General features: G+C 43.4%; 1 long non-coding RNA gene across 1 annotated transcript; it reads left to right on the top strand.

The window, feature by feature from the left end:
- The first annotated feature begins 730 nt into the window (after positions 1–730).
- Positions 731–8,831, top strand: LOC142590700 (uncharacterized). The gene is made up of 4 exons (XR_012830226.1): positions 731–1,127; positions 2,121–2,225; positions 5,345–5,489; positions 8,282–8,831. It is a non-coding gene; the product is annotated as an uncharacterized LOC142590700 (long non-coding RNA).
- Positions 8,832–9,670: the final 839 nt, after the last annotated feature.

Below are 9,670 nucleotides of genomic sequence, written 5' to 3'. Positions count from 1 at the left end.
CTTATCAAATATGGATATCGTTACAGCAAAATCGATGGTCTAGCACTCCACGATGTACCTGTCGATGGTAACAACACTTTTGCTCATCTAGAGATGCGGCAGTTGACGCGGTGAAGTGAAAGCGCATCTTGGCTTTTAAAATGTAAATGTAAACAGCAACCCAGACAGCGATTTACACTCTTGACATAGCTTAAACAACTCCATAGTAACTATGTTCGGCGTGGTGCAGTGGTAAGATGCTTGTCTCGGGACCGGTAGATCCGAAGTTCGATTCCCAGCGGATGCGTTTCTTTGTCTGCTTTTATTTTTTTTATTTTTTTTTGTATTAATAATTTTACATATCCTTAAATTGGTCTCTGTCAATTTTTAATCAAATATCTATCAGGAACTACAGAATTTTCGACTACAGGACGTCACACTACAGAGAACAGAACGACAGTCACGACGTCCCAAAATACGACAGACTGAAAATTTCCTGTTGTGTTTTTCAAGTCGGTGAGACGTCTATACGGCGTATACGCAGATTGCTGTCCTCTCTATTAAAAGCAACGTTGCTGAAACACGTCGTACAAGACGCTGTACGACTCGCATAACATCGATATACAACGCCGTCACCATCCATGAGATCACCGAAAGCACGGTCGCTTTCGGTGGCGGCCTACAGATGGCACCACAGGTAGCGCCGGTAAAGTTACAGGTGATATTATTTTGCCGTCTTCAGTTTGTCGCTACATGTGAGTGCTGGCTGTGTATTGACGCCGTCCGATGTAGTTGTTTAATCGTGTGTACGCTGTGCCGAGAAAAATTGTGGTGCATCTTGTATGCATTGAGAATCACAAAACCCCTGGGACCGCGTAATGTAGCCCGCAGTATCCTTCGTGTGGTGCGCCGATGCCGAAGATATGACCCTTCGCACTTCCTTTGTTCCGGGCTCATGGAAAGGATCTCATCCTCTGGCACTGTCGCATCGTATCGCACTGTACGGAAGAATTTGGTGAAAGTTGTGCTCTTACGTCCTGTAGTTGATCCGCAATTCAACAGTGTGTGCGCCGGAAGGACCGTTGGTGCAGTCGATTCCGCGGCACCTGTGACACTAAAAGGAGCGTTTTCCGAGTACGCCGAGAAAGGTAAGTCCGGCGCTTGCGCGCATTCTTCCTGTCTATGGTTCGTGAAGTGTGCGTTGTTGTACGTATCGCAAGATCCGTACAACAACCGAATCCGGATTTGTAAAGCAGCAAGAATTATAAATGTGCTTTTCAAATGGTTGTTCTTCATGTCGCAGTGCACATTTAGCAAAAAGTTCCATGGAAATTGCCCTAAAACGTATTCATGTTACCAACAGCTCTATCTGTGGTTTATTTACTTTCACCTATGAAGCACGCTAGCGCGGGTGGTTCTTTGATCTAAATGGGCACAAAAATTCAAGGAAAGAAAGTTACTGTTTGTGTACGTAATTTTTCATTGAGAAATGGTATAGGCATTTCTAGAAGTAGTACGTCGATGTGTCGGTCTTCACAGCTAACAGCTGCGCGAGATAGCACCCGATTCATTCGTTGACGCATGGCCAGATTTTTAGCTTGTATGGAAATTCTTCTGTTTATAGAGTGTCGTCAGATGACGTGTATTAGTGTCCTGTGTGTTTTCGTGTACTTGTAAAGGGTTCCGATCTTGCAGAGAAGCCGAAATTACATAAGCAATGCTTCTTTTTAATGGAAAAATCTTTCTCTTTTCTGTATTGTCTCTCCAGAAATAGAGGTGGTCTGTTGTAATTTTGAGCGCATCGTCCTTTGGGAGCAGTGCTTTGTTGCGCCGCATAAACAAATTAGGTTTTGGAACGCTTTTCATGTCCTACGGAATTTTTTGATAGTACAATTCACATTTCACGTTATACAGCTGTACGTTTGTGTGAACCTTTTCATAGTAGACTCATGTTTGCTACAGTTCGATTTACGTGTTATTTAACCGCCTGTGATGTTACAATCAGATATTTGCACAACCAGTTGCAGCTTCATGTAACTGGTTGTATGAGACTTTTATCAAAATATGACGTGATCTTTTTATATCACAAGTTTACAGTTTCAGCAGGGATTACAACAAATTGAGCATTTATTATTGTTTAGGGATGGCAAGATTTTGTGAACCAGAGGCACCTCCACATATGCACCTGCGGCACTTCTGCAGCCTCAACAGCACGGAAAAGTACCTGATGTGCATGCTGTGACAAGGTGTGTGCAAAGCAGTTGCTGCCACTTACACGAGCTGCAGATTTTGTTGGTATCATCCATGTTTGGAAACTCTCCTGAATTTTTCGTGGGTTTACAAATGTGGGCTCATTTTACAATTTTATGAATGTCACTTTAGAAAGACAACGAAGTTGTGTTGGTTAAGATGTTTTAAAGCTGTTGAGAGATTGACGGCATGACATTGTTAAAATGCATGTAAAAATTAATTGCAATGGTACTTGTACTGCTTTATTATTAGCAATGCAATATCTCTAACGAGAACATCAGAGGGGCACTTGCTTTTGGGAAGTTTGGTCAGATAAATTCCTGAATCAGCGTAAAGCTCTGTAATCTAAAAAAAACAATGTTGTCAGTTACTGGTTTCAAGCTCGCTGCTGCTTTTTGTGCTGCACGACAAGTTAAATAATGGTTGATAATGTGTGTGTGACGTAATAGTTCTGCGCAAACACACGAGGTGGAGCGAAGTAATTAATAAAGGGAAAATCAGACGTCCACCCGCTCGCACCATTTGCTACAAAGGAAACCCGTATGTGTTCCTCAAAAGGAAAGCCGCACAGTTGAAGAAAAATTCGTCCTGGTCCGGGACTCGAACCCGGGACTACCGCCTTTCCGAGGCAGCCACTCTACCATCTGAGATAACCAGGTGGCTAGCAGATGCCAGGGCGAAGTCGAATTAGTTGACAACACGAAGCAAAGGCAAGGGTTTGACGTAATATTTTTTTCCCCTTTATTAATTACTTCTCTACACCTTGCGCGTTTCCGCAGAACTATTACGTCAGACCCTTGCCTTTGCTTCATGTTGTCGACAAATTCGACTTCGCCCGGCCATCTGCTAGCCGCCTGGTTATCTTAGATTGTAAAGCGGCTGTCCCGGAAAGGCGGTGGTCCCGGGTTTGACTCCCAGACCTGGACGATTTCTTTTTTTCATATGTGAGGCTTTCCTTTCGAGGAATCCGTACGGGTTTCTTTTGTAGCAATTGCTACGAGCGGGTAGATGTGTGATTTTCCCTTTATTAATAATGTGTGTGTGTATGCAACAATGGGGGTGCTGAGAGCAAGCTTTAAAATAATGTGTGCTATGTCCCCAACAAAGAATTTAGTGTCTGCAGCATTTTTACAAAATATTATGTTCACAGGTTGGCAGGTATGACATAATGTACAACAATAATGTACAACACTTTTGCTGTAGATACATTTTCATAACGTCCATTTTCTGTCTACTTGAATCGTATATTTAGAATTTGGCCCACCTGCAGTTTGATCAAGTTACATAGGTAGCCCCCTCTGAGTTAAATATAATTAGGGGCTATTGTAGATATGCATGATATACCTACTCGCTGTATTGTGACAGATATTTTTAGGGACTGTGTTGTGAGGCATGCATATCCTTTTACCTGTATGTCTTGCTGCAGGTTGCCCGACAAAAGCATAAATGCTTCGCCCACCTTTATTATTATGCTTTCATGTAGAGTTCTAACATCTGTGCCCACATAGACTCCATGTTCTTAATTACATTTTTCTAAGTATTCACTGTTGTGCATTACATTATTGTGTTACATTACTGTGCATTACATGTTTTTCTTCGTTTTATTTTGGAGGGGGGTATTCATTTCTATAATAGTACAGAGAATAGAACTTCAAAACAAAAAGCCACGAAAGGTGGCTTAAAAGTGTATGAAGCTTGGAATTCTACATTCCTGCCCCTAAAGCGCTACCAGTAGTAAAACATTCCTAATTGTCTTTTTTATAAGCTAGCTGCCAGATACGTAGTCCCATTATGAGAGTATGTTATTTTTTCTTCTTTGGTCTGACTTGTTTTGTTGAATGTTCTCCTTGTTAGTTCAGAATTTGTAAGCCTCCAGGTTTCTACGGGGCAGAAACCTGGAGGCTTACGAAAAGAGTTCTACTCAAATTGAGGACGACGCAACGAGCTATGGAGAGAAGAATGATAGGTGTAACATTAAGGGATAAGAAAAGAGCAGATTGGGTGAGGGAACAAACGCGAGTTAATGACATCTTAGTTGAAATCAAGAAAAAGAAAAGGGCATGGGCAGGACATGTAATGAGGAGGGAAGATAACCGATGGTCATTAAGGGTTACGGACTGGATTCCAAGGGAAGGGAAGCGTAGCAGGGGGCGGCAGAAAGTTAGGTGGGCGGATGAGCTTAAAAAGTTTGCAGGGACGGCATGGTGACAATTAGTACATGACCGGGCTTGTTGGAGAAGTATGGTAGAGGCCTTTGCCCTGCAGTGGGCGTAACCAGGCTGATGATGATGTTTTCTTGCCACCTCATGCAATACTCCAACTGGAGCCTATGAGCTATGTGTATAATAAATAAGTAAATTCCTAAAGCATGCAACAAACCATGCAGCATAGCATTTAAATGTTGCCAGTTTATAATGCTTCTCGAGTGCAGCGCATCATGGAGCTTAAGGCTGATCTCTTCAGATGTAAAAAAAATTGCAGGTTATGAAAATGTGGTCCTACAAACTGCTGGTTACGCATGTCAGTCAGCCTGCTGCAGTGGTCACAAGTGAGAATGTAACCAAAAAGCTGTGCGTGCTCGGCCATTTTGCATATGGCACAGGATAAAGCTTCACCTCTGCTGTTGCTTCTCTAATAATAATGGCCTCCGAGTATACATGCCGAGTTATGCTTCTGGGGACACTTATTAGTTAACCTTATCAGGTAATACCATTAGACTTATGGGTGCTATAATGTTGCAGTGCCTGCAGGATGGCCAGCATTACAATACACATTAAAATTATTGTACAAGTCATGCAATGGTGTCGGGCTTGGCCCACCAAGTGACAACCTTTAATTACACTATACCTGGGATCAGCCCAGCTCACTCAGTCAGTGAGACACCCATGCATAAGGGGAGGAGTATGGCAAATAGAGGGCGTTCGATTAATCTTTCTCACATAGATAGCTCATACATATAATCTTTCTTAAATTGGATGCTTTGTTGCTCAAAGTGAAGTTACTTATGGGCATAATGTCAGCATTTCGATCCTATTTATGCTTAACGAAAGTTGCTTTGTTCAGTGTCACTTTTTATATTGTTTCGCTTGTGATTCTAAGCTCACTTGTTTTATAGCTGCTATAGGTATGGCTGGACCTGGAGAAGAAGTGTAAGCAGACCATGCTATGTTGCTGATCTGCGCTGATCTCCACATCCAAGTTGGTCCCGCGACAGTTGGGCACCATTGTGCCTTGCTTCCTTGACAAGGTGATATAATATGGTGAGCTTGTACTTCAATATCGGTATTGAAAATTATGTTAAGGAAAAAAGACAAGGATTGGTCTTTATGATAGATACACTCATGTTCTTTCTTTAAGGTGTTCTTTTGGCACTGTTCTGCATGGACATATTTTTAGAGAATTATAACTCCTTTATTGCAAAGTGCCATGGCGCTAGTTTATGCGTTAAACTAGCACTCTTTCACCAAAAAAAGCCTTATTTAGCACACAATTCACAAGGAAAGAAAGGAGGCAACCTGACAGACTGCTACTAACAGTTCAGTATTATTGCTCGCACAGTGATATTGTGCAAAAGGTGAAAGGGGGAGAATAGATCTGAATACATGCTGTTCGCACGGAAACGAAAAGGACGCATCACATGGTGAGCGTGACACTTGTTTTACAATGATAAGAAGCAGTCTCACTGTCTAGTAATTCTCTGCATGGGGAGCTAGTGCTAGGTTCCTCGTCATACATATAAGAAAAGCATCAGATATCTCTCCAGCGCTTTTGTCTTTATATTTTGTCACGATCAAGCAGCTTTCAAACATAGGTGCATGTGCGCCGAGAGCAGTGCACTACCACTGCTAACTGACCCGCGCATCAAGTTTGCTTCGTCACGCTGCCAGTCATTTATACATTGGTCGGTTTATCCGATGTAGCCTCTACTGTACGAAATGGTATGTGATAGACACTGCACCTGTGTACTGTACAAGCTTTGTTACATGATTTTTTCAGAGATAGTGATGCAGGCCTTTTCATTATTTACATGCCTACACAACAAACCAAGCATTATCTGTGCTTAGAAAGAATTGTAGGAAAATCCAGCATGAGGCAACTGTTCTCGGCACGAAACAAACTTGATTCGTTGGTTTTCGTTCATTGGTGCGATCACACTAAGGCAGACAAGCTTGTAGGCTGTGCTTCTGCAATTTGTACAGCACACTGACAGCACTGATGTGGGCCTCATCTGTGGGCTGACTGATGGCACCTTCTACGGCGCAGACCACTTGTGTTGGGCGAGGCACCAATGTTGACGTTTGTTCCCTTGTGCAAAACAGCAGTCCTAGGTTTCGAGTAGTTGTAGGAAGACAAGGTAAACATAACTTCGATGGCTTGAGTGGGCTCATTTCTCTTGGGGCATCTAGCTTTTTTTCTTGCAACTGTGCAGAGGTGCTTCCCTAGAGTCGGCGTGAAAATGGCATGGAGTTGTGCATTCGGGAACTCCTGAACAATGATCTGCTGTAGTTAGGGCTTTGCGAAAATACACTGTCTACCAATTGGTAGAAGGTGCATTATTCAGCCACTGATTTCCTGTTGGCATGCTTGCACTCATGCTGTCAGTAATTTCCTGGCTTGCCGAATTATCTTGAGGCCCCACGCTGATGATGCTACCGATGTCTTCATGTGCAGACTTTTCAGGATGAGGTTTTTTGCTTTGCAAATCTTGTCGAAAGGTAGGTGGTGCTTACGGGTAGCTATTCTAGATATTAGTGAAATGAATTGGCCCATCTTGCTTCGTCAAACATCGTCACGCCGACATCAGTTGCACAAACAAAAACCTGGCCTACTCGCAGCGTCGTGCACGAAGAAACAAACAAATCAGCTGCTGGATTGTCTTAACATGGCATACTAAGCTGAGACCGGAACTGCTGTAGCTACAAACCAAGCAGAAACGATGATGATGAGCAGGGATTTGCAGTAGCGCCACTTCGTGGGGCAGCAAGGTGGCTCCGTTCAAAACAAAAATGGCGTTCAGCAAGTAGAACCATGCAACGGTCAGAGTCGGTGCATGGTGCTCTCGATCAAGTTGGCTCAAGGAGTGTCCGAAAAATCAGACGAGAGGTTGCAAGGCGTCCGAACTTTCGGAAGTTGTTATACATTATGGTCCATGGGGAGAATGGCGGTGCCGTGAAGCAGACCGAGTAATCATGTTCGAATTTTCGGAGTCCGGAAAATCAGTCGGTGACTGTACCTATACCTATGTGTCTATGTATACCTAGGTGCAACAGTGTTTGCTATGATCTGTGCAAGAATTGCTGTTGCCCGTAGATGCCCAACATGTCGGGTGTCAAATTGTAAAATACCTTGCAAAAGTGATCTACGGAAAAATAACGCTTCTGCTATATTTCGCTTTTACAAGAAATTTTGCGGCTGCTGGCACCTACCTTAAAAGGCTTTATATGGTCTTCGCATGGCCAGGGCCTTCTACTTTTGTGAGTTTGCTTATCTCGAAATATACTCCGGTTTTTATAACTTCAAGTTGGCGGGATCCCTAGTCTCCTTTAACATGTACCCAATAGACCTAACATAGGGGTTTTGGCATTTCTCTGCCATCTAAATGCAGCCATTGTGGCCGGGATTCAATCCCATGCCCTCTGCCTGAGCAGCGCAATGTCAAAGACAGTACACTACGGTATTTTGCTGGCAGAAGGGTTTAGTTTCTGAATAATTTATTATCTCAACCTGTCGGTGTTGTTTTTAAAGGTATTTCTTGTTTGTATTCTGTTGCTTCAATACTAGTAATTATTGTAAATCAAACGATGTGTCCATCTTTTTCCTATAACACTTGCTTCAATCGCCTGCTAATTATGACAGCTTATTCTCCCACAGTAATCCATGTTCCCTTGAAACATAGGCATTGCATGAAACCACATATTTTTCAATAATATTTATTCATTATCTCCTATGACCGGAATGCTGAACCTTTCTTATCTGTGGGAACATAGGCAAATTTGCCTATGTGCCAACCTGTTGCATGAGTCAAGATAAATTATTGGCTTTACTTTTTCAGGTGCCCTGCTCGCTCTCACCCAAGCAACCCACTCCAGCGGTCTTCTCTCGGCAGACTGGATGCATCTAAATACCGTTAGAAGGTCCAATAAACAGTGCTTGGGACATTTATGACATGCTTTTACTTAAGCCGGAGGACTTCAGGCTTAATGAAAGCTCAAGTGGGTGTACAGAAATACCTACGTAAAATATACTTGTCTTTTTCACTTACAAGTACATGCCAATACTTTGCCTGACATTTTTCACCCCAAAATTACGCTTTACTGTGGATTTGTCAACAAACCATTACAGCAAAAAGGACGAGTACAAGTGATCGAACATATACTAAACTTGCAAGAATTACATTTGCATACTTGTAGTAAATAGGAAAATGAGGTACAGTCTTCTTCAGGGTGCATTTTCTTGTAGGTCATACATAGAGAACGTACTCGTGGGTCATACAAAACTTGTTCATGATGTATCACATCAGTGTTGGTAGTGCTAATCAATTTATGCCGAAAATTGTGTTCATCTTCGTATCAAGCAATGTACCAGGCAAACCTACATGTGAAAGTGGCATTCTTGTTGCAAAAATAATGCAGATCTACTTCTCTTCAATGCTGATCGCAAATACTCAAGTGTACAAAATAGGTTTAAAGAGTAAATTATATTAAGCAACATCAATCCATTCTGAAAGGACCTGGTATGAATGTAGTAAAATATAGGTCTGAACAGGGGCAAACAGGTCTGGGTTAGATAGGACGGGATTAAACGGGTCAGGATTGAACAGGATTTAAACGGGTCAGGATTAAACAGGATTTAAACGGGTCAGGTTTAAACAGGATTTAAACGGGTCAGGTTTAAACAGGAATAAACAGGATTTAAACAGGTCAGGACTGAACAGGATCAAACGGGGTCCCGTTCCATAACCCTATTTGATGAAACCCGTTTGAAAACAAATAGGATTTTCTAGTAGGGGTGAGCCTGTGTGTGCGCGCCGCTGTTTTGTAGCAGCCGATGCGCAGGCGGAGAAGGAAGGCGCAGTCAGCCCGAGAGAGGCCCACACGCGGGAGCAGGCGCGGGGGCGTTCCCGCCGCGACGCGCTGATCGGGCCGTTGCGCAGTGAGGCTGCGCAGAACCGCTGTCTTGGCCGCGTCGCAGCTCGTCACCAAGTGGGTGAGGGGAAAGCGCTCACCGTGCGTCGCCTTGGTGAGGGAGTCAGCCTCCTCGTTGCCTGGCAATCCGATGTGTGCGGGTATCAATTGAAGCGCCAGGACGCAGCCTTGATTCACGATGTGTCGCAGCTTGCAGCCAACTCGACCAACAAGAGACACTCCGGCGTAGTCCCTGGCCAGCATGCAAAGCGCCGCACGAGAGTCAGTGAGAATGGCCGCTAACACAATGTTCGGAT

The sequence above is a fragment of the Dermacentor variabilis genome, chromosome 8 (assembly GCF_050947875.1).
Source record: "Dermacentor variabilis isolate Ectoservices chromosome 8, ASM5094787v1, whole genome shotgun sequence".
In the NCBI taxonomy this organism is placed as follows: domain Eukaryota; kingdom Metazoa; phylum Arthropoda; class Arachnida; order Ixodida; family Ixodidae; genus Dermacentor; species Dermacentor variabilis.
The sequence above is the reverse complement of the archived record's forward strand: the minus strand, read 5'-3'. Positions and strand labels throughout refer to the sequence as shown.